The sequence below is a fragment of the Vanellus vanellus genome, assembly GCF_965231255.1.
Source record: "Vanellus vanellus genome assembly, chromosome: 8".
In the NCBI taxonomy this organism is placed as follows: domain Eukaryota; kingdom Metazoa; phylum Chordata; class Aves; order Charadriiformes; family Charadriidae; genus Vanellus; species Vanellus vanellus.
Window position 1 is genome coordinate 13,052,331 of NC_138913.1, and position 21,758 is coordinate 13,074,088.

Here is a 21,758-nt window from a genome sequence, read left to right on the forward strand (position 1 = left end):
GTCAGCTTTCCTGAAGTTTTGAAGCCATTCGACCCTTTCTAAAAGCTCTGTGCAGAACAGGTATTTGTAAAATCGCTTCACACTCAAAAGCTCAGTCTGGAGTGCCAGCCCTTGCTTGGACCATTACTGTGCTCCTACAGCTGTGGTGGCTGTGGTGGGTCTATACAAGTAATTGAAGTAGATGTGTCCTGCAAGAGGGGAAAGGATACACGTAAGTGGCTCTGACATCTTAGGCACTTGCCAAGGCACCAGTGAGATCCTGAGGTTTCTCCAGTGCAGCCATCTCGTAATAGCTGTGCACAAACTCAATGTTCTCAGGTTATTATCCTGAAGGTAGGGGAAGATGACGCTCCCAATGCACGTTGACTCTCAAATTGTCCGCTAGACTAGAGGCGAGCGATTTGGAAGAGATCTATGAGCAATCTGGTTTAGCTCTCTGCAGACATTCCTCTCCAGCCGCAAGCAGCTCATGAGCAGCTCCAACCCAGCTGCAGTGCCAGGGATCTGTCACCTCACTGGCAGCGGGGCTGGACTGGCTCCTCGGCGATCCAAATTGTCGATGGTGTGAGGAAATGTGCATGTGGGGATGGCCGAGCCCAGGGCTGCTGGGGTGCCCTGCGTTGCCCCTGTGCCCCACAGAAGGATGGAGCGGCCCGTGGGTGGAGACGCTGTTGGTCACGGTCAAACACGTGGGTTATAACGGGCCTATAAAAATTCTCGATTCAGTCTATATTTATGTGCTATAATGTATACAGAGTTCTTAGGGTAACTAATGGTGGCAGCGAGTCCATCACTTTATTTCCCCGGTGTGTTCTCCCAGAGGCTGGGAAGGGCTGTTGTCTCTTTTTATAGATGGTGCACTGAGGCATAAAGCTCCAGAGTCACTGAGGAGGAATATGTTGGATAAATGTTTCTCATTAGAAAATGTTTATTTGTCAGACATGATTCCTTTCATGTTGTGTGTGTGGGAGTGTATCCATTTCAGCAAGACACTCTAGGAAACGTCTTTTTGGAATGGGCATGGAATTTCTAGCCAAAATGGTCTTCCATTGTGACATGGTCATTCCTGGGGTGGCTGGGAGACTGCAGGTCAGGTTTTGGAGCTGAGGCTGGAGAGGTGGAGAATTAAAGCAGGCAAAACAGTGCCGTGATCCTCAGTCGGTTCTGGCACTGTGATTTGTTTTTCATTGCGTGCTTTTTGTCCTTTATTACAAGGGAGGAAAGTCCTCCAAAAATGTTGAGAAGTCCTGTTTTTGTCACAGTAGAGATGGGAAAGCTTCCAGACTCTCCAAGATATTGGCAAATGGTGGAAGCTGTTTCCAGCTTAGCTCAATCTGCAACTTTCCCAAGGTCCCACATCTGCTCTGTTGCAGAGCAGGAGACTTAACCCCAGTTTCCCACAAAGAAAATTACGGTACACAGACTGCCTAATCACACAGCTGAGAATGGGCAAAGCTGGCAGCCAAGAACTGGACACCCAGCAGCCATGTCCTCTCCTTTTGACTTCATTGTCCTCTGTTTACAAACTGGTCTGTCAGATTGGTCACACCCCGCAATTCTCATCCCTCGTACCATCTTAGACTCTTGCTTCTTTGAGGCTTTAAACTATTTAGGACCTCTGTAGGAGATGGCTAGGGATTTTGAAGCACTCTGTGGGAGACACCTCCTGAGCCAGCAAATCTTTGTTGTTGCACGGGGCACTATCTTATACCACGGGATTTGGGCCTACCCAGTCTTCCTGGAATGTCCACCTCAAGTTACTCGTCTTTGGCATTAGCCAAACTACGTGGCTTTTGATTTCTTAAACTCCTCCCGTCAGTCCTGTAGTTCTTCCCTCAAGTCTGCCCAAAGCTCAGGGAAATGGAAATGTCCAGGGGCCAAGCAGAGAGTTCAAGTGCTGTTCAGATGAAAACCATCAAGAGAAAGAGCATACTACCTCTGAGCAGGGAGGCCAGAAGGTCGTTGGCTTATTCTGCAATCTTGTCAAACAACTCCTCTCCATTCTGTTGTTCAGCACAGCTCAGACTGTTTCTCATCCAGAATAGCTCTTCATATTTTAATTTTGGTTTCTTTTTTTTGTGTCTTTTTTTTTTTTTGTGAATTATTTCCCTTATTTTTCACCAGGGGGAATCTAATTTTCTCTTCTCCTCCCTTCCTAATATTTTGTATCTCTATAGGTGTCTCTGTACTACACCCATCTCCCCTGATTGAAGGAGTTACATGCGAAATTCACAGTTGGCATTTCTAGCTTGCAGAGATTATATTTATGTGGCTGTACACATTTTTGCGTGCTCTAACTCTGTTTACTTTAGAAGAAGAGCCCACAGGATTGATGAGTGAGGCAACATATTTAAAATATACATCTTGTAAATGTGTTAATGACTATATAGGCTATAGGTCCCTGTGGAAATAAGAAGAGGCATTCTTTTAATAAACAATGGAGCGCATCCAGTTTTTCTTCCTACTTAAGTTATTTCCAGCACATTCACTAAAATGCTACCAGATTCAATAATATTTGTCTCTTTCTTGGCTTCTTACATACATAGCTTTCTTCCTTGACAACAAGTCCAAGATTTTCTGGAGCCAAAGCAGGAATGATGATGTGTTTTTGTTGTTGTTGTTCTTCTAACCAGCTGTCTCTGCTCTTCTTGCTGTCACTAGGAGAAGACATCTGCTTAGTACATTCAATATGTTTGCTTTGATTCTCAACAGGGAGGTCAGAGCCTATGCAAAAATGTCCCCCGAAAGATTTGTTACTGCAAATTTTTCTTTAAAGACTGGGGTACTTCTTTGCTAAAGAATTTGACCAATTCCCTTCCTCTGGAACAAAGCACTCACAATTTCAATGCTGAAATCTGGACATGAGACAGTCAGCACTAGCGAGATACTGTGCAAGATACCAGATGGTGTAAAATATAAAGTCTAGTGACTTCTGCTTTAATTATACCACATCACTCTGATGAGATACTATAAACCTGTTTTTTTTCCCCCACTACGCTGAGACCCAGAGAGTGAGGATTCTGAATGAAATTGTCAACTTCTTTACCAATCCTATGTGTTAATTTCATCAAAATTTATTAGAAAAATGGAGTAGTGCCAGTTATGGCTTGCCTGTGGCCACAGAGCTCCAGGCAGTTCTTTCTTCTAGGCAGTAGCAACCCGCTTTCCTCATTAACTAAAGATCCAGTCTAGCAAAACACTTCAATCCTTAAATCCACCCCTGTTCAACAGAATGCTTAAAGCTAAGCTAAAATCTCTCTGGGCTCAAATTGGATTTAAGTATGTCCTTAAAATTAAGTATGCTATACCGTCACGTTGCTCAACTGCACTTCTCAGCATTGGGATTTAGCAGTTTTATAAAGCTTTACAATTCCTTCCAAGTGGACGGAGGTGGACGTGGACGGAGCAGAGCAGGGAGCAGAGCCTGAAATGGGTGCAAGGAGGTTTATACTTTCCTGAGCTACCCAAAACTTGACTGTGGCCAACAGTGAAATGATATGGAATTAGGTAGGACCGATAACCAGGTAAAACTAAGCATCTGGTGAACCACATGCAGGTCAACGATGTGTACAGGGATGTGGGGTTTGATGACAGTCACTCTCTCTCGTACGCTCAGGGAAGGTTGGGGAGGTTGTTGGAAATTGTATTTTTCATCAGTGAAGATTCCCTCGGGGTTCTGGCCCAGACTTGATCCCTGTCAGTGATCTGTGATTTAGTAATGCCGGCCCAGTACGTGCCTTGCATTCCTGTCTGGACGCAAACATACCTACAGAATGGGGGAATGACAAAGCTTGGCCCACTGCTGTTCCTAGATGCCTTCCACCAGGCAGCAAGCACGCGTGTATCTCTCAATCAGGAACGCGCACCCTGCTTGGAGATGAATTCAGACTTGCAGGCTAAGTCTTCCCTCCTGTCTGCCTAGTATCCATGCTGGTGTTTCCTCATTCCTTCCCCAGTGCCACAGGAATGACATCGCTGTGAGCTCAGGTTTTGCGTGTGCTTCCAAGAATACCCTTTGGAGACCGAAGGGTCAAGTGTGCTGCCGCAGCGTGTGTCCTGATGGAAACGGGCGTCCTCATGGCGAGGCGGGTGAAAAGTGCTGTGGTTTGGGGCAGAGGTGTCTCCAGTTGATCTGAGGCTAATTGCATCTGATCTTTGTCTGAAAATTAGGTGGCAACTCTCCCAAGAACACGTGCTTAGCGTGTTTTCCAGCCTCTCTGGCTTTTACCCACGGAAGGATTAGTTCACCAGGTGGGCGACTTTCCTGTTGTTCTGGAATTGTTGCTAGTGAGGGAATACGTCAGATCCCCACAACTTCATCTGATTAAGAGTTGAATTGCAGCAAAAAATGACTTGGGTTAGAGATAAGGAAAGTGTTTCTAACTGTGAAGCCCTGGAATGGATCCTCTAGATTTCCTTCGGAGCAGGGTAGGTGAACCTCTCTCAGGTACGGTTTAAGCAATGCTGCTCCTGCTTCATGGTCCGAGGGATGAATTCCCATGGCTTCCCGAGGGCTCTTTCCTTCCTTTTATTTTTTTTTTCTTTCTTTTTTTTTTTTTTTTGTGATTTTACATGGGAAATCTCACCAAAAAGAGGAGACCCAAACTGAGAAGCAGCCACGGGGAGGTGAACCGACTGGTCTAAAGTCATACAACACAGGAGAAGTAGGGAGAGAGGCCAGGTTTCCAGGCTTCTACTCGTGCACCTTAACCATTAAAAAACTTAATTTCCTTGAATTAATATTGGCCCGGGCTGACTCTTGTATTACTGCCTCCTGAGCGGCCTATGCCATGTCAGGCATTCCAGTCTTTTGCTGTTTAATTCATTTTGCTGCTGTGGTGCAGGGTGCGGTAGATATTACCGAAGGAATGATTGCACGTTTGCCAGTATTTTTGATTCTTTCCAGGCAAAGAGCAGATTTTCACAGCCAGGCTCAACACCTTGAATTTTCTACTTTCATTTCCAAAGCGTATGATATTGGTCATGATAGGAAACCGGAAAAAAAAATTAAAAAAAAAAATCAGAAAATTCACGCTGCGCTTGACAAGGCAGTGACCATTCTGGGCAGCGCGTTACAAAGGTAATGGGCTGCGAATCAAACTTCTGCTGCTGTGCTGCAGAGGATTAGTCACAGTTCATCTACCTGCAGAATGGAGGTAGCAGTAGTTACTATCTCCCATTCTGGAGGCTCAAAGCTTAAAACTTTTGGGATCGTTCAAAGGAGGCGGCTATGGATGTGCAAAGTAGCCTCTCTTCTGTTAACAAACACGACTGGAAAATTGCATAAGCTCGATGGATAAAGAAGCAATAATTGTTGGATACAGGACAAGGAAAATATTTGACCACTGGTTTTCTCTGAAATACTAAATGGAGAACACTTGTCTCTCATCTCGGGCCAAACGGTTTCTTTCAGTTTTCAGACGCTTCCCCCAGATACCAGTTGACACAACGCAAGGGTTGTTGCAGATTTGCAAGGAAGATCGAACAGAGAAGAAAAAAACAGCAGGGCAACAATCCCTCTGTAAATCTGCTTCCCCGGAGCATTACAAAGCCAGGCTCTGTCGAGAGCCCCACCACGCTGAGGTTGACAGACACGAGTGCCAGGAAGCCCCTCGTGATGACCGCCTGACCCCTGCGGCACAGAATACTGTCATGAGTTGTCCTCAGAGCACGATGAAGGAGCACGACCGTGCAGCCCAGCGGTCAAAGTGCTCAGCTGGAAGGAGACACTCGAACCGCAGGTTCTCCAGGGAAGGAACTGAACCCGGGGTTGCAGGGCCTTGGGCAAAGGCTGCTCGGCTTGTGCTGGTGCGACGGTCTCATCCACCGGTGCTTTAGAAAGCAGCCGTGCCCGTGTCTTTCACAACAGGCCGTGTTCGCAGAGCGCTAATCGGCACTCTAGGTACACCTGCGGCATGGGGCCCTGGTGACTCATGCGCCATTCTGCTTTGGGTTTGGATCTCTGCAGGGTTTAAACACAGGGTAGGCGGCTAGGACAAGGCTAGGGTATTTCTAGTCATAGTCATAATGCTTCGAAAACGTCTGTGGCTGTGACTGACAGGCTCATGCAGGTTTAGCTGCAGTGCTTCTAAGAGAGCATCTGGCCCCGGCAACCCTCTCCATCCCTCGGGAGGAATTTAGCGCCCCTGGTACGGGGGGCCAGTGCAGGACACTGAATCAACGGCAGACGGGGAGGATTTGCACCGAGGGCTGAATTTGGGATATGTCACGCTTCCTCTGCTGCGGGGCCTGCCGGGGAAGGGGGACCCGTCGGGGTGGGGTGGTATCTCCCGGGGTCCCCGATCTGCCAGAGCGCTTGGGTCAATCTGGGAGCGCGCTTGCTTGTTTTAGACACCCCGGCAGCCAGGGAAGGGGGAGGGAGGCTGGATCGCAACTCTGCGCTCCAGCTTCTGAAGTCTTTTAGGCACTTATTGTCCTTTTTTGGGTCCTTACGTGCAAACTTTCCCTCCTGGGGCTGTCGAGCGGCGACTGTGGACATTAAAGCTGGTAATGGGATAAGATTGTAAACATCTTCTGAAAGCGCACAGCAGAGCCCTTTATTGTCAAAATGAAATACATTTAAAGCGCTTAAGAACTCATCCAGAAATCTCCTTCCAAATGAGTAAGGCTTGGCAACCCTCCCCTCCACAGCCTGAGCTCAACGTAACCCTTCTGTGTTCTCCTTCTCCTCGGGGCAAATGCAGGTACCCAACGGCTACTTAGAGGGTAACATTCCATTACAAAAACAGTCACACTCAAAACCCGAATTATTTTAATTGCAATCCTTATAAACAGCCACAAACCAGAAAGCGATCAGAAAACACAATTTCCCTTCCCCCTCTCCTTAATATGCTCGACAGGTTTTGTTTTGAATCTCTGAGCTCCTTTGTAGCTCCGAGCATCTTTTACCTCCCTCCACCTTGCTACGCGCCCTGGTTGGGGATGAACAGCGGAAAAAGTTGGTTGGAAAAGCAGCAAAGAAAAAAATAAAAAATCAAATCACACGGAGCCCTGGACAAAACTTCTGGGTGAAAATATTGCAAGCCACGGTGCACGCTTCTGGGCCCACCACCCCGCCGGACAGGGCAGGAGGGCGATGCGCAGGGTCGGGGCTGCCCGCAGCCCCGTCGCCCCCAACACCCCCCCGAAGTACCGGTAGCTGCCGCCCCCCAACCGTGCGGCCGCCCCGGCCCCATCCCTTACATGGACAAATCTGCCTGCAGGGAAAGGCAGGAATTTGGGCCCTTGACGTCAGCCCCGGGCAGAGCGCAGCAGCCCGGCGGGGCGGGAGGCAGCGGCCGCCGCTTTCGCTTTTTGTTTCGGGGGCGTCCCGCCGAGCTCGGGGCTGCCGCCCCCGCCGCTTCCTCCATCCGAGGGACGGTAAGGACCGATGGGGGTGGCGCGGTGGGGGACTGGAACGAGGGATGCAGAAGGCGGCCCGGGGGGAGGGAAGGGGGGGGGAAGCGGGGGGGGGGGGATGCAGAGGGGCGCGGGAGGGACTGGCGGGGACCGGCCGGAGGGGGGGACCCGGGGGGGGGGGGGGGGTATACCGAAGAGGGGGGATGCGGGAGGGGGGGGGGGGGGTGGGGCTGCCGGGGGACGCGGCGGGGCAGCGGCGCGGAGCGCGGAAGGGGCCGGCGGGCGGAAGGGGCCGGCGGCGGGGCCGAGGGGGCGGGAGCGGCGGGGCGGTCCCGGGCACAGCCACCGCCCCGGTGCCGCCCCCGGCACCGCCTCCCCCCCCCCGCCGCCTCCTCCTCCCGCCGCCGCCGCCGCCGCGCTCGCCTCCGCTGCCTCCTCCCCCCGAGGTATTGTTGCAGATAATAACTTGCCCCCTTCCTCTCTTCCCACTCCCCCCCCCCGCAACACCCCCCCCACCTCCGCCCGCCGAGGCAGCTGTGCAACAGCTGGAGCCCACGGCCGGGGCGGGGAGCGCTTCCGGCCGCCCGGGGGGGGCCGCGCCTGGCTCCTCCCTCCGCCCGGGGCGCCGAGGCCGCCGGGGTGGGGGCCGGCCCGGCCCGGTGCGGTGCGGTGCGAGCTCGGCCCGCGGGGGGGGGGGGGAAACCTCCCCGGTACTGCAGCGGCCCCGCTGCCCACCTTCACCCCCTCCACCATCCCCCCACCGGGCGGGGGCTGATTGCGGGCCGGGGGCCCCCGTCGTGTCCCGCCCCCAGCGCCCCCCCCTCCTTTGCCCCTGGGGGGGGGGTGTCCGGGGCTCGGCGCTGCCGCCCGCAGGTGCACCTGGCCCGGGCGGGGGCCGCCCCCGGTGCGGTTGTGCCGTCCCCCCCCCCCCCCCCCCGCCTTGCACCGGGGACCCCTCGGCGGGGCTGGGCGGTAAATAAGTTGAGTAAAGCCTCGGCGGCTTTTTATACGCCAGGGGAGGCCCACCCTTGACCAGCAGGTGAGGATGTAAAAGTTTCCCACACCCTTACGTCACCCTGGGCTTTTTATTTTTTTTAATTTTTTTTAATATATAGCTATCTATCTTTTTTTTTTTTTTTCCCTCCCCCTTCTCTTGCCCTCCCCTTTTGCACAGGCAGATCGTAGCCCTGCCGCTGTTGAGGAGCGCTCTCGGCGCCCCGGGGCTGCGCTGGGGAGAAGGCAGCGCTGGGGAGTAGGAGGTGTTGATGGAGAAACTTCTGTAATTGCTCTGGCAACTGTACCTCGAGGTGCAGTTTGGCCCCGTTGGAGAACCAAACGAGCTGTTGGATTCTCCTGCTATGTTTTTATTATTTTTTGTTTGTTTTTCTATGCCTGTATGAGTTGGCTTTTTGGCCCAATTGTTTGGGTTTTGGGTTAGGTTCCTGTTCGATATCTTTCTGTTTTGCTGGGCGATTGATAAACAAAAGTTTTAAGAGCTTGTGGGAACCATTGAGCTTGCTGATGTGTCTTCCTATATATCCACACCACCTTGGGCCCCGTGCACAAAGTGGTTTTGATCCGTGGGAAACGCAAGGTCTCAAACAGAAGTGTTAAGTTTTTGGAAACACTCTACATTTGAGAATTTCTTTGATTCCTTGGACTCATTTACCTGTAGAGTCTGTGCTTATACTTTCCAGGACTAATTTTTGGGGCAAGATCTGAGAGAGAGCGGGGAGTTCCCGGATGTCTGGGAGCTGGGTGATACAGTGGGTGCTGGCTCACCAAATAATTATAGATATGGTATATTAGGAAGGCAGGGGGACACTTGAAGCCAGAAAATGGGACACAGCATTTCATCTGTATAATACCAACCACGTTTCTGCTGGATAACATTTCTCTCTGGCCTATGTGTAGCCCAGTTTGCTGTGCAGCAGCACAGTCTGGGGATGTGAGGGACTTTCTGGTTATCCCCACCCTTGCTGCAGCAGGACTGGCCCAGGCAAAGCTAAATAATACTCTGGAATATGGGATTTCCCTTGGGAAATATTTCCATCTGAAGATAAAGATTTACTGTTGAAAACTTCTCCCTGCCCGTTGGCCTACTCTGTCTCCCCCTGCCCACCCCATGACCTTTCATCCTATCACTCCTAAATTTATTAGCTCTGTTATTCCCCTCTTTCAGTTGTTTAGCTTTTGTTGGAGGGTTTTTCCCTGCAGGATGGGCTGTCAGCAGGTGAAAGTGTGGGTGGTGGCCATAGGGCCACCTGGTAGCAAGCTCCTAACCTCAGCTCCTATCCCACCTGCAGCTCCAGCGAGATGCTGGTGCTGATAATGGGGCCTTCAGCCCTGCCACCCTCTAATTGTTGAGTTTCATTTATATGAGTTTCATTTATTTTCCCTCAATTGTTTTCTTCATTTTTTTTTTTCCACCTGAGTCAGCTTGTGTTGGTTGTTGTGAAAAGCTGCCAAGTTGGGGGAACCTGGTCCAGCATGGTGGCAGTGCAAAGTCCTCATCAGTTACGGTGCTGGGGGCTCTCCTGCCATCAAGTGTCTTCTGGTCCTTGTAGGCTCTTCTCCCAGCCCTGTGGTTGGAGGGCCTGCTTGGAGCACATGGGTTGCTGAAGGTCACTGTAGGCTTTTCGGAGGCCTCTTGGCTGGAGAGAGGTGCCTGGTAGTGGGTAGGCAGTGGGTGATGAGTCTGACGGACTTGTGGAAATGTGCTCCTTGTGCACAGAGAGTGCACTTCGGTGATTTTTAATGCCCTCTTCCCAAGACTCAGCCCCAGTGTGTGTTGTGTGTTGGCCGTGCATGTGTCCTGTCTTGCCAGCCATCCTGCCGTCCAGAAGTTCCAGTCAGGGATATGTGGCCCTTGTACTCTGCCTGGGTAAACTCCTGGCTGGAAACAGAGAATGCATCCAGGAAAATGAAGCTAAAACTACATCTCATTGAAGCTTCTGCAGGTATGGCCCCAAACTGCAACGCATTGCTGTTGTGCAGTCTCCACAGTGCGCGGTGCCGGCTCGGTGAGGATCACAGCTTGTTGTTGTGCAGTTGTCTCCATCATGCAAGTCCCAATCAGCCGGTGTGGTTGGTACCGGCTGCTCCTGCCATAAGCTGGATGGGCAGAGCGGCTGGTACAGAGCTGGGAGAGAAGTTCCAATTCCTGTTGTACCGAGGTGAGATTTTCACCTTTGGAGCACGCTTGGAGCTCAGCCTGGGTGTTGGGGCAGAGTGCTGGTGAGCATGCCCGTCTTGGTGTGGCCTCCAGCTCCGTGGGTCCTGTCCTTTTCCATTAGTTGCCGTTTGGACGAGCAGTCTCCCAGCTTCAGGGGGTAGAAGTGTTGAATGATATTGCCTGTTACGCGCTCTAGTGAAACCGGGGCAAACTGGCAAAAACCTGCCTCTAGACTGGGGTGGCCAGGAGTGGATTTCGGGTCCCATATCCTGGCAATCCCGGTTAGGGTACAGAAAATCCCACTGTCCTGTGCAGTTTAGCTGCCTTGTCTCGTGGAAACTTGCAGAGCACATCAGATCTCCAAGTTGCGCTGCTCTCAATATCATCTTCAGCTGTGCTGCGTTAGTGAGAGGTTATGGGCTCTGTTTTACCAGAATCAGGAACAGGTGCGGTGTAATTCAAGCTTTCAAATAAGGAAAGTGCAGATTCAGGTGTGTATCCCTCGCCAAAGCACTCATTTCTCTCGGACGTTCAGGGGTGAAGCTGCAGAGCTGGACTAGCGGATTTTGCAAGGTACCCAATAGCCTCGGCTTCAGTCTCAGTGGAGCTGGAGTGCTTTAAATATATAAAATGATCATCAGTATATATTTTTAATTATAGTACGAATTACGGTGTGGGGGCTCATGGTCAGAGTGGAGACACCACTCGCTTTGTTTTGAAGCCCGACCATTGCCTTGTTTGTTAAAATTGGTGCTTGTGTTTGTTTGTGTGATGCCTGACTGTAAAACTTAACTGACTCCCTTCTGGTCAGTAGCACCTGGTGCATGCAGTTTTGGAAAGGGACTGTAAAAATGGTGTGGAGCTGGAAAACCTGAGGGAGTTTGACCAAGAGTTCGGGATTGCTCCTCTATAAAGGACACGTGTTAGAAAGGTGTCACAGAAGCAGTGAGTGCTGTGGAAAAGGGGTTTCTGTTCCTCTGTACAAATGCGAGCCAAAGTGAAAGTGGCTGATTCAAAATGAACAAAATTAAGTGCTTTTCCATGTAACTAAGTGGTGGCATTTATCATGCAGCACGTTGCTGAGGACAAGAATTTAGCCAAGTTTGGAAAGGAGATGGGACGATTGTATGAATGTCAGGAACATTCAGAGTTACACCAGCGAAGGGGGATGGCTCTTCTATCGTAAACTTCTAATTGGAAAGAAGAGACTGTTTCGTGCAGGTTTCTCTGAAACATCTCTTGCTGACTGTAGCTGGAGAAAAGCAGTAGCTTGGGTGGATGACAAATTGTTTGCAAGAAGACAGTTTCCGTGCGTCTGTGGAAACATGTACCCTCAGGGTGCCCGCAGTGGTTTCTCTATTCCTTTGCCCATCATGGTTGTGTGAACAATGCATCCGCGGTGGCATTTCGTTCCTTGTCGAGCGTCTGAAAGCCTGACCCCCACAGCTCTGCCTTTCTCCTAATAAACTCTTCTGGCCCTGATGTGGCTCCGGGCATCTCCTGCACTCTCTGCTGCGGCTGGCCCTGGACCACGCGGGGTGTCACCTCCAGCTGGTCATCCCCGCTCTTACCTGTGCAGCCCTGGTAATCCCTTCAGGTGGAGAGAAGTCCCTGCGGATGCATGGAGGGGTTTTTAAAGATGGCATTGGGATGATGAAGAAATATACGTTTCCTTTAGGTACATCTGTGCTTTTTAGGTACGATAAGTTTTTGATGGAGAGAAGCCATCAGGGAAGCAAGGTGAGCACCAAGTCTACGTGTCCCGCCAGAAGCCTGGGATTCAGCCTCTGTTTGCTATGGGCACGTGTGAGCGATGCGGAGGGCCGAAAGCAGGCAAGGGCAGCCTGCTTGCTCGCTCCGGTGGCTTCATCATCTGCCTTTGCTGTCGCTCTCGTAGCAGGGTAATTCTGCTAAAAGCTAGAGAGCTTACTGGAACTGCAGCCACGCTTCAAAAGCAGGCAGGAGCAGGGGAGACGGAAACCATAGCTTATCTAAGGATGTGGGTTATCTGAGGGACAGACTCGCAAGGAACAATACCTTTAAAAAATGTGGGTTATACATAGGAAAATACAGAACTTGAAATAACTTTATGAAGAACGGTTCCAGAGGAGGGATTGGAGGGAAGATGTTGTGGTCGGCTTTCCCTTGTATGTCGGGAGAGCATCAATAAAGTATGACGAGCACTGTATTTTCCTCTTTTTAATCTAGAGAGCTTTTTGTTTTGTAAAATAGAAACAAACAGAGAAAAGAAAACAACAAATCAAACTGAAAACCACAGACCAGAAAAACCCCACAAAGTTTAAAAGCTTTTTGAGAGCTTGTGCCTGCCCGAGAAGCGGGGGGTTCCGGGGCACGGGGCTCGGCTCTTTCCATTCCTCCTGCGTCTGGGCACGGCCGGGCAGGTAGGGCTGGCCGTGTTTCCAATCCAGACGTGAAAAAAAAAAACCAACCACGCTACCCACACTTAATCATTGTGATTAAGGTTACCGGTAGAGACACCTCGGTGGAGATTCTGCTTTCATCTCAAAGAGCTGCTTTCGATCACGTTCTGAGCAAGCGCAAGAGCTGGCATGAAAATGATAATTTCTAAGTTGCTGTCAGCAAGTCTCTGTCATTTTTAGACTGTCAGTATCTGTTGTTGGGATCTGTGGGTGACAGTGACACACGTGTGAGTCACTCAGAAGCACTCCCAAACTATCGCAATATGCTCAGGAAAGGAAAACAAACATCAGTGGAGTTGTGGGCTGCTGATAACCTTTTCTTGGAAAAAGATAGAAGCTTTTGAGCATTGCAGGCTGTTAGGGAGGATGTTTTCTGCGGCCCTTTATGCCATAAGAGAACCTCGTAACACAGTGATTTCTCAGTAACCCCATAAATTGCTCTGTTTGGTTGGGGGTGGGGTCGGGATGCTTGAGGGTCTCGGACTTAGGCCAGCTTTGTTTCTGTGTGGGGGCCCATCAGCCCTCTTGGGGGTTTCCAGGTCTGGCTGGGAAGGATGCTGTTTTGTGCCTAAGTGCCTTTATGTGCTTAAGCATCCTCTAAGTAGGTGCCATTCAGCACTTGGCTGCCTTCCTGCCCCTGCTACCGCTGCCCAGTGATGCTTCAAGGCAGGCAAACTTCCGCCAAGTCTTGGATGATTGCGCCGCCAGTGGAATAGTTAGTTGAGATTTAATATGGCCATTATCTTTAGGTAATAAAGTATCAACTAACTTGCCATAACTATCTTGTTTAATGTCCTTTAAAAGCCCAACATACTTCATTCACTGGGTGAAATTGAATAGAAGTTCATCTAAGCATTTATTGCTTATTTAATTTAAAAATAAGTTGATCTCCACAGTTGGTAACATGCACTGAGGATTTAATTAACATTCAGTAAACTACCCTGTTAGCTCTGAATTACCCAGTCAGGTCTTGTTTATGCATCGATTTGTAACTTCCCCCCCCCTTCCCTTTTTCAGGCCAGTGGATCTCATTGTGGGGGGCTGCGGCCATCTCCTCTTCTCCCTCTGCTCCTGCTCTCTCCTCCAGCTGGAGAGCCTCTGGCAGGGCTGGGGCTTGTAGCTGCTGAGAAACCAGGACCCAGCTGCCTTGCTGTGGGACCAGCCTGGCCAGCTGGGCAAAGGCAGGCAGGATGGATGGATGGATAGATGGGTGGATGGAGGAGGCTGACAGACCTCGAAGGGGCCGGGGAGCCTGGCGGGATGGGTAAGGATGCGCCGCACGATGGGGTAAAAGCGGTCCAGCTCCAAACCTTAGTTAAGCATAGCGGGGCGGATTTAAAGTATCTCCTCTAGGGCTTTTTCAGCAACGTAGCTGGCTGCAGGAAACTCAGTTTGGTGAGGTTTGGGGGTTTGATTTTTTTTTTTTTTTTTTTTTGGAAGAGAAACTTGGGGTGCTTCGCAGGTGACTTGCAGGCGGTCCTGCTGCAGTTGCCGTGTTCGTTGTACCCCAACTGCGGTGGTTTATGTCTCAGTAACGTGCACGTGCGTCTTCGATGTGCTGCGTGCACGTACCCTAAGGAGCTGTCTCTGTTTCAGCAGTTTATTACCTCACCTTAACAGACTTGAATTACTCCACTTAATGAGGCAAGCTTGAATGAAAGCGAGGAGTCTCCCAGACACTGTGCGGCAGGCAGCGACCGGGTTGGGAGAGTGATTGGATTAGCAGCTGATAAGTGGTCCTAGCTCCAGCTGCTCCGTCGCCCCTGCCTCGCTCGCCCCGGTGTCAGCCGCATTCCTGGTTCAGCTCAGCCCCGAAGGAGGTCGGCTGGCTTGAATTTAACGTCGCTTGAGGTAGAGACTTGATTTGCTTTCCGTGGGTTTGGGCAAATCTCGAGAGATACCTCGGGCTATTACTGTGGCCGAGACGAGCCTTTAATCTGGATTTCCCAAGGGAGACAGTTAGTGATTGCGGGAGCCACGTGGCGGTCCTGTAGTTAATTACGGGCAATGCACTTGGTTAAAAGAATAGTATTAAAGTTGCAAAGTCCAAGTGCTCCACAGCTACGAAATGCCAGAATGAAGGTCGTCGATGAAACCTTAACTTGGGCCCCCTCTGCAAGCAGGTATTGTGAGATAGCCACTTAATTGCCGGAGCACCTACTCTTTGTGCCCGGAGTGGAAGGTGATACTTAACAAGCAGCTATTCAGTTTCTTTTCTTCTTGTGCAGTGTGTGGCCCCAAGCCTTATTTGCTACCTACTATTCACACTCAGGGCTGAATGCAGAATTACTAATTTCCTTTTGTGCTTTTCTGGAGTGCTCTTAGCTCTGTCATTGGAGCGCTTTGCAAGTTGGGGTGACTATTTTTGCAGTGCCTTCCGGAGGTGAAGGAGGATTATTCTTGCCATTTTACTGATGGGACACAGGCTTGGAGAGGAACGAAGCTGGGAGTTTTGTGTCATCCCTGACACTGAAAGCCAGGAGAAAAAAGCCAGTTAGACCAGGGTGGTTTTCTTCACTTTGCAGTGATAACTGATAATCAAACAGAGAAATGGTTGAAAAGGATGGTTTGTAATTACAGACTGAAGGCAGCATCCTTTCCTCCCAACTCTGGAGATTGCTCTGAACTGCGTATGGCAGTTATGCCTATCTTTACAGTCCATCTCCCCCGTCTCTTCTGCTTTTACCTGCCCCTTACGCATTATCGTCATCATCCTTGACGGAGGGGCAAGGCCCGTACTTATCTTGTGTGGGTATTGAAATGCCCGGCTTAGTATGGAGGCTGGTCTTCCCCTCTGGCATTTAGAAACCAGGACAGCTTAATGCTGTTGAGTGTGAAATGTGGTGGTGGGGAGGTCCAGAAATGAGCCACAAAAATGGTTAAGGTCTAGGTGGTACTTATGTATAAAAACATATTTCAAGGAATAGAATAAGGGTAATGGGGACTTCACCTCATCCACTGGACTCTTCCTCAGTGGCTTGTTTTCCCGTGTACAGTAAGGCGGCCATTTTTTAGGGTAGTTTAAGCTTCCTTTAAAGCTGTGGTGGTTCTCCCTCGCTTCTGATCCTGCAGGCTGTTTTTTGGGAGAATGAGATTTACGCCTTCCCTAGCACAGTTCCACGTCGGTGCTTTTTCAGAGAATCCTTTTCTTTCTCGGGTTCCTGGGGATGCAAAGAGCCGGGCTTGGAAAACACGGCATTGCGTCTTTGCCATTTAAGGAGGGCTCAGTGAACCTTCCGCATAGTAAGTCTGAAATTCAAGTGTATGAGTAATCCAGCTGAACTCTTGGCAGCTACTTGTACGCCTAAAGATAAGCAAGTGTTTAAGCACTGTCCTGTACCCGAATCCTGATTTGCTCCCAAGGCAGATGGATGGGGAAGAAATGATGGACAAAAGGGTTAAAGTTGGCTAGTGAGACACCTGGTGTCTCTTCTTCTGAAACAGTGCTGTAGCAGGTAGAATGGCCGTGGCCTCGCTGCAATGAAGAATCAGCCTCCTACAGTGCAGGAGATGGTACTGTGAGTGAAGCAGACAAGTTGCAAGCCTCTAACAGTATCATTAAGTGCCAAACTGTGGGGCAGAAACGTATTTCGGAAGTTAGGGATAATGCCTTGGACCTCTGCGTTGCTGTGGGGATGAGCGTGGCGTTCTTGGCACGTAACGCCTCTTTGAGTGTCGCGGGGAGTGAGGCCAGAGCAGCAAGGGAACTTAAAACACTATAAAAGAGTGTGTCTTTCCAAGGCACCCTGCCCGCCCAGGTGTTCGAAGTGTCCGGGTGAAAGGATAGCAGCTTACGGAGTGCCTGTGTGCCTCCTTCCATGGCTTGGCACAGCGTGTTTCGCTCTGCTGTGTGGCAGAGTGGTGAAGCTGGGGCATGGGATGGCCGAGAAGTCGGTGGAGAAGTTCTGAAGGACCGCATCGTAGAGCGGGAGGAGGAGGAGGAGGAGCTATGAGAGTAGAGCTCGTTGCCTTGCTGCACACAAGGATCCCTGTAGGGTGGGTTCTGTGTGAAGTCGGCTCCCGTCCCTCGTTGCACACATGACCTGCGTGCAGTGTTTTGTGGTCACTGGATTTACAGGTGGGTATCGGATCTCTCGGAGGACGCAAGGCAGATGGGTTGGCATCACCTCGCCTTTGCACCGCCTGGTGTATTGCCTTGCTGTGATGTACCCTGGGGTGAGAAGGAGAGGACTCCTGCTCTGGTGTGTTACAATGATCATCTGTGCTGGCAGTGCCCCACCTTGTCTAGGGTCAGGCCACTCAACCGGGGTGTCATACCCATACCCGCACCACCCATGTTCCTTGCCTGCTTCCCGGGATGCCGTAGACCAAGCCTTCAGTCTGTATGCATTTGCACACCTGAGGTGGTGTTTTAGCTTTTGGGTCATGCCACCATGTGCAAGAAGTCCTAGCAAAAGTGGTCTGCTCCAGCTTTGTTGTGTTCAGGGCGGCTGTCTGCCTGCGTCGGCTGCTCCTCATCCCTTGAAGGTGAAGTGCAGTGAGGCAGAAGCAACCTTATGGGTTGTTTGCAACAGCTTTTGATAAATTTCTCATGTCTCAGATGATTTGATTCATACCTGATTAAGGGTGTGCCCTATTTCACAGGTGGAACTGAATGTACAAAGTGTGTATTATCTGTGTATTATCAGAAAGTCCCACATTGGATCATCTGGTTTAATTCCAGCTCTCTTGGTGGATGCACCTGCTAGGGTGGGAATATTTTCTGCCTGTTTTACTTGTGCACATTTTACCTGACGTGTAATGGAAGCGATTCCAGATGCTCCTTATTTCCAGAACAAGATAAGGCCTATCCATTTAATGAAAGACATGGGTAATTCTGGGTATGGTGTTGGTGTGCCTCTGGGCACAGGTTCATCCTTCTCTTTGTTTTCACTTCGATATCCATGGACAATGTTTTCTTCTGTCGTCCAGATCTCTAAATTTGACCTGTAGCATCTTGGGCTGAACCTGACACTTGTTACGCTACCCAAAGGCCATAGGGAGTCTGCCAAACCATGCGTGTTGAAGTCCTATGAACCTGAGCAGAGAGCACAGCCTGTACCCGTGGAGCAATGTCTGGGTCCGAGGAGCTCCTGCCCTGGGAGGTGAAGATAAAGTGGAGAATGGTGAGAGAAGAGCAGGGCGATTGACTTGGGGACGCAGAGACTGATTATGAGGGAAGATGAAAAGGATGTAAAAAGTGTGCGTTAGCAGAATGTGACTAAGATGGAGACCCGATAAGTATTGAAATGTGTGTGTGGAGGAAAGGGGAGCAGTAGCTTCTGGCAGAGCGTAGCTGTATGTCTAGGACTTGCAACTTGGTGCAAAGTGATTCTGAGTCATGGGGACGTATGACTCCTGTGGCCCTGCCGTCACAAGCCTTCACCACCTATAGTCCCTTCAACAAACGTGCTTGGTTCCATCGGGGGAGCTCTTCCCCGTCCTCCCTGGGGAGTTCATCTCCCTCATGGCTGTTTATCACTGTGGTTTCTGAGCTGTGCACGCTTGCTGTCTCATTCCTCAGCCCTTAGTCACAGGAGGCCTGTGTGGGAGGGAGGGACACCCAAGAGAAATGTGAAACTTGATGCAAAGTCCCTTACCGCCAGGAATTTGGGTGTCTGATCTGCCGCAGCTTGGCTTCTGGGAGCCCGCTGGAGATCCGTGGGCTGAGAGTCTGTGATCTGTAGCCCTGGTGGGGAGTGGGCTGGAGGCTGGGGAGGAGGTGGGTTTCTCCTGCAAAGGGCAACCCGTACGGCATCTGAGGGCTCCTGGTGGAGCCACCCTAGCCCAGCCTGTTTACAAAGTTCAGTTGTGCAATGGGCTGGAATAAAGCGGAGGAGCGGAGCAGCATGACTCAAACTACGGGTGACCAAAAGTGGCCTGTAAACTATAGGTGACACTTCATGCCTCCATCCGAGCTTCAGACAGCAAAAGCTGGCCAGGAAGATATGGCCATAGATGCAAATAGAGTATGTGAGTTTGGGTCTCGGTCCAGCATTCACATCCATAAATAGGTCAGCCCCTTCCTTATGACAGCATTTGTGTGCACTTCACAAACATCAACCAGCTAATCCCAACAGATGTTTGGCAGCGTCCTGAGCCCACAAGGAAGTTGAATATCATTGCACTTTGCTAGAGAGATGCCCGGGATTCAAGTAACACCTGCCAGAAGAGCCCGTCTAAGCTGGGGTGTGTTCGCGGCTGCGTGGGGGCAGCTCCGCAGAGCAGCTGCCGCCGCTCCATCGCGCTGCTCTGACCGCCGCACCCGGCGCTGCCCTCAGCTGCGCGAGGGCCAGGCTGCCGTTGCGTTGAAATCAAAGACACAACTTCCTTGACTTTTTGAGGGGGAATGGGATTTAGCTCTGTGTTTGTACGCTGACGCTTTATTATAATCCAATGGAAAGGGGGGAGCTATGGGGTTGGTGTTTTTTTTTTTTTTTTTTTTTGTTTCTTTTTTTCCTGCACGCTGATGTGTCCGCCTCCTTGATGGTGCTGTGCGGAGACATGATGCTCGTGGCTGGCCTGACTCCTTTGGTCGCTTTCAGTTGCGAGGTCCATGATCCCTGAGGTCAAGCAAGTTACAAGGATGCGTGTTGCTGAAGCAGCAGTTTATTCTGGAGTTGTCTCTGGACTCTGCATGTTGCGATTCGTGTCCTGACTGTTCCTGCTCCATCCCACCGCGACATGCAGCACCAGCCAACTGCCAGAGATGATGCACTGAGAACCAGGGAACTCCACTGCAATAACTTTGCCTTTACAGAGGAGTATTCGGAGGTCTCGGATAATGTATGACTTGCAGCCTTTTTTAATCAGGAGAAGTTTGCTCAGTGTTGCATGGGCTAGAAGCTGCCCGACACTTTGCTTTCACCTAAAAAAAAAAAAAAAAAAAAAAAAAAAAAAAAAAAAGCTATTCATCTAACTTTCCAAAGAGAAAATGAAGCTGTTGCATGCTACAGGGGAGTGAAGAGTAAGGAAGGCTTCGGTATGTCACTGTAGCCTCCTCGAAGGTCCATATTCATCCTCGTAATGAAATTCAGCTGCACAAAGGCAAAAAAAAGGAATCGATCCTCTTCACATGGCTTGTTAGTGCCCCAACAGCTGGTCTGCAAAGAACGACTGGGAACAAAACCAAGCTTCTACTGCATCTGAATGTGGTGTTTTGTTATTTTCTGGGTGCTTTGAAAGATGATCGGGATGCTTTAGACGCTCAGCTTTCATGCTCAAGAAGGGCCAAGGATTGTACTTGTTTCTCCTGGCCTCTGTTTCATGCTTTGGCTTGATGGCTGTCCTGATTTTCAGGCGGAGTTATAATTATAAGGCTGCTGAGGGGAGGGGGAGGCAGCGATAGGATAGTTCTGGATTGCTAACAAATCAAGGACTTTTCTTAGGGGTTTCCTCACTCAGATCTTTATCCATTAAATATGGATGACGGCTCAGGATACCAGGATGTGCTTCTGTCTTCTCCATTAAATCTTCCTGAAGTCTCCTCAGAGCACAGACCCTGCTGGCTTTTGTCATTCAGCATCTCGAGGAGAAGCCTTGGGTGTCTTCTGTGAGGATGGAGGCTGTGGACCGCTCCTCCTCTCCCTCATCGCTCCGAACCTGCTGTGGTTGCTCTGCGTGCTCCAACTGCGCGCATCTGAGTCGCCCCGTGCTGCCGGCTGCTGCTGCCTGGCCTTTCTGTCTGCATTAGCTTAATTGAGTGAGGAGCTTGCAGGAGAAGCTATTCATTCCCCTGGTAACTGTGCTTGACAATCAGAAGTTATTCTGGGGGTGAGGGACTGGTACAGATTTGTTTTCCTTGGCTGCAGATCCGTAGACCCTAATAGTTTGTCACTCTCGTATGAACTGAGGTTGACTTGGTTTGCGGCTAATTAAAAGCCAAAAGGATATGCAGCCCCCTCCAAAATAATTACCATCTTCGGCTGAATGGAAGAAAACTCTGCCTGCTTCCCGTTTGTTTCCAAACCCCTCCGTTCTGCCGCGTTGCACTTGCGCTGGCCACCGTGCGTGGGAGGGCCCCGGCAGGGCCAGCAGCTCCGTCCTGCTCCATGGGCGGTTTGTGCTGGAATCCTTTCTCTGCTTTTGGGCCAAAGGGTAAATATAGGAAAGTCAAAATTTCAAAATCAAACGTCAATTTCACGTTCAAAAATTTTATGAAACCCAATAGTTGCATTTGTGGGGAGAATTGTGTTTTCTTGGTGGGAAGCTGCTAAAGGGACAGAGGCGAGTGTGTGCACTCCACGTGCAGGAGCGTGTTGTTATCTGGACTTTTTAGGGGCTAAAAACCAACAGCAACAAAAGTTTTTGACTGTGTCTGTGCTGACTACCAGGAACCCTGACTGCAGCAGCTGGAGTTCCTAGATAGTTTGGTTTCTGTCAGTAATTGGTTTCAGATACATATTAACTTTGATTCGTGCGTTGTTCTGGGCCTGGTGACGCAGTGGAAGGTGTCCACTCCTCCCCGTTTGCTTGACTGCTGGGGCTGGGCCTGCAGCAGGAGGAGGACAGAGGGTTTCCTGCCTTCAGCTGGTCCTAGGTCTCCACGCAAGTCTTCGTGTTCCTTCAGTGCAAATTGGAGGGGCTGTCTGATGTCATCACCGGGTTGAGGGCTGGAAGATAGATGTCCAGTCCAAAGTGGGTCAGGTTCCCAGGCAGCAAGGGCTGGAGCCCTGTAAATGGTGTTTGCTCCATGTGAGCAAGGGCAGAAGCACATCTCCAGCCTTGCTACTTATCCCCACCATGACCTCGTGGTGGGGTTTTGGCTTCTGAGCACCAGCTGG

The 21,758-nt window shown here is 50.5% G+C and overlaps 1 protein-coding gene across 1 annotated transcript in view; it reads left to right on the forward strand.

The window, feature by feature from the left end:
- Positions 1-7,294: 7,294 nt before the first annotated feature.
- LPP (LIM domain containing preferred translocation partner in lipoma) overlaps positions 7,295-21,758 on the forward strand; it is a 340,377-nt gene continuing 325,913 nt past the window's right edge. Inside the window, exon 1 of the mRNA XM_082486985.1 lies at positions 7,295-7,380. The gene's annotated coding sequence lies outside the window, so the exon portion shown is untranslated. The remainder of the gene's footprint in view (positions 7,381-21,758) is intronic.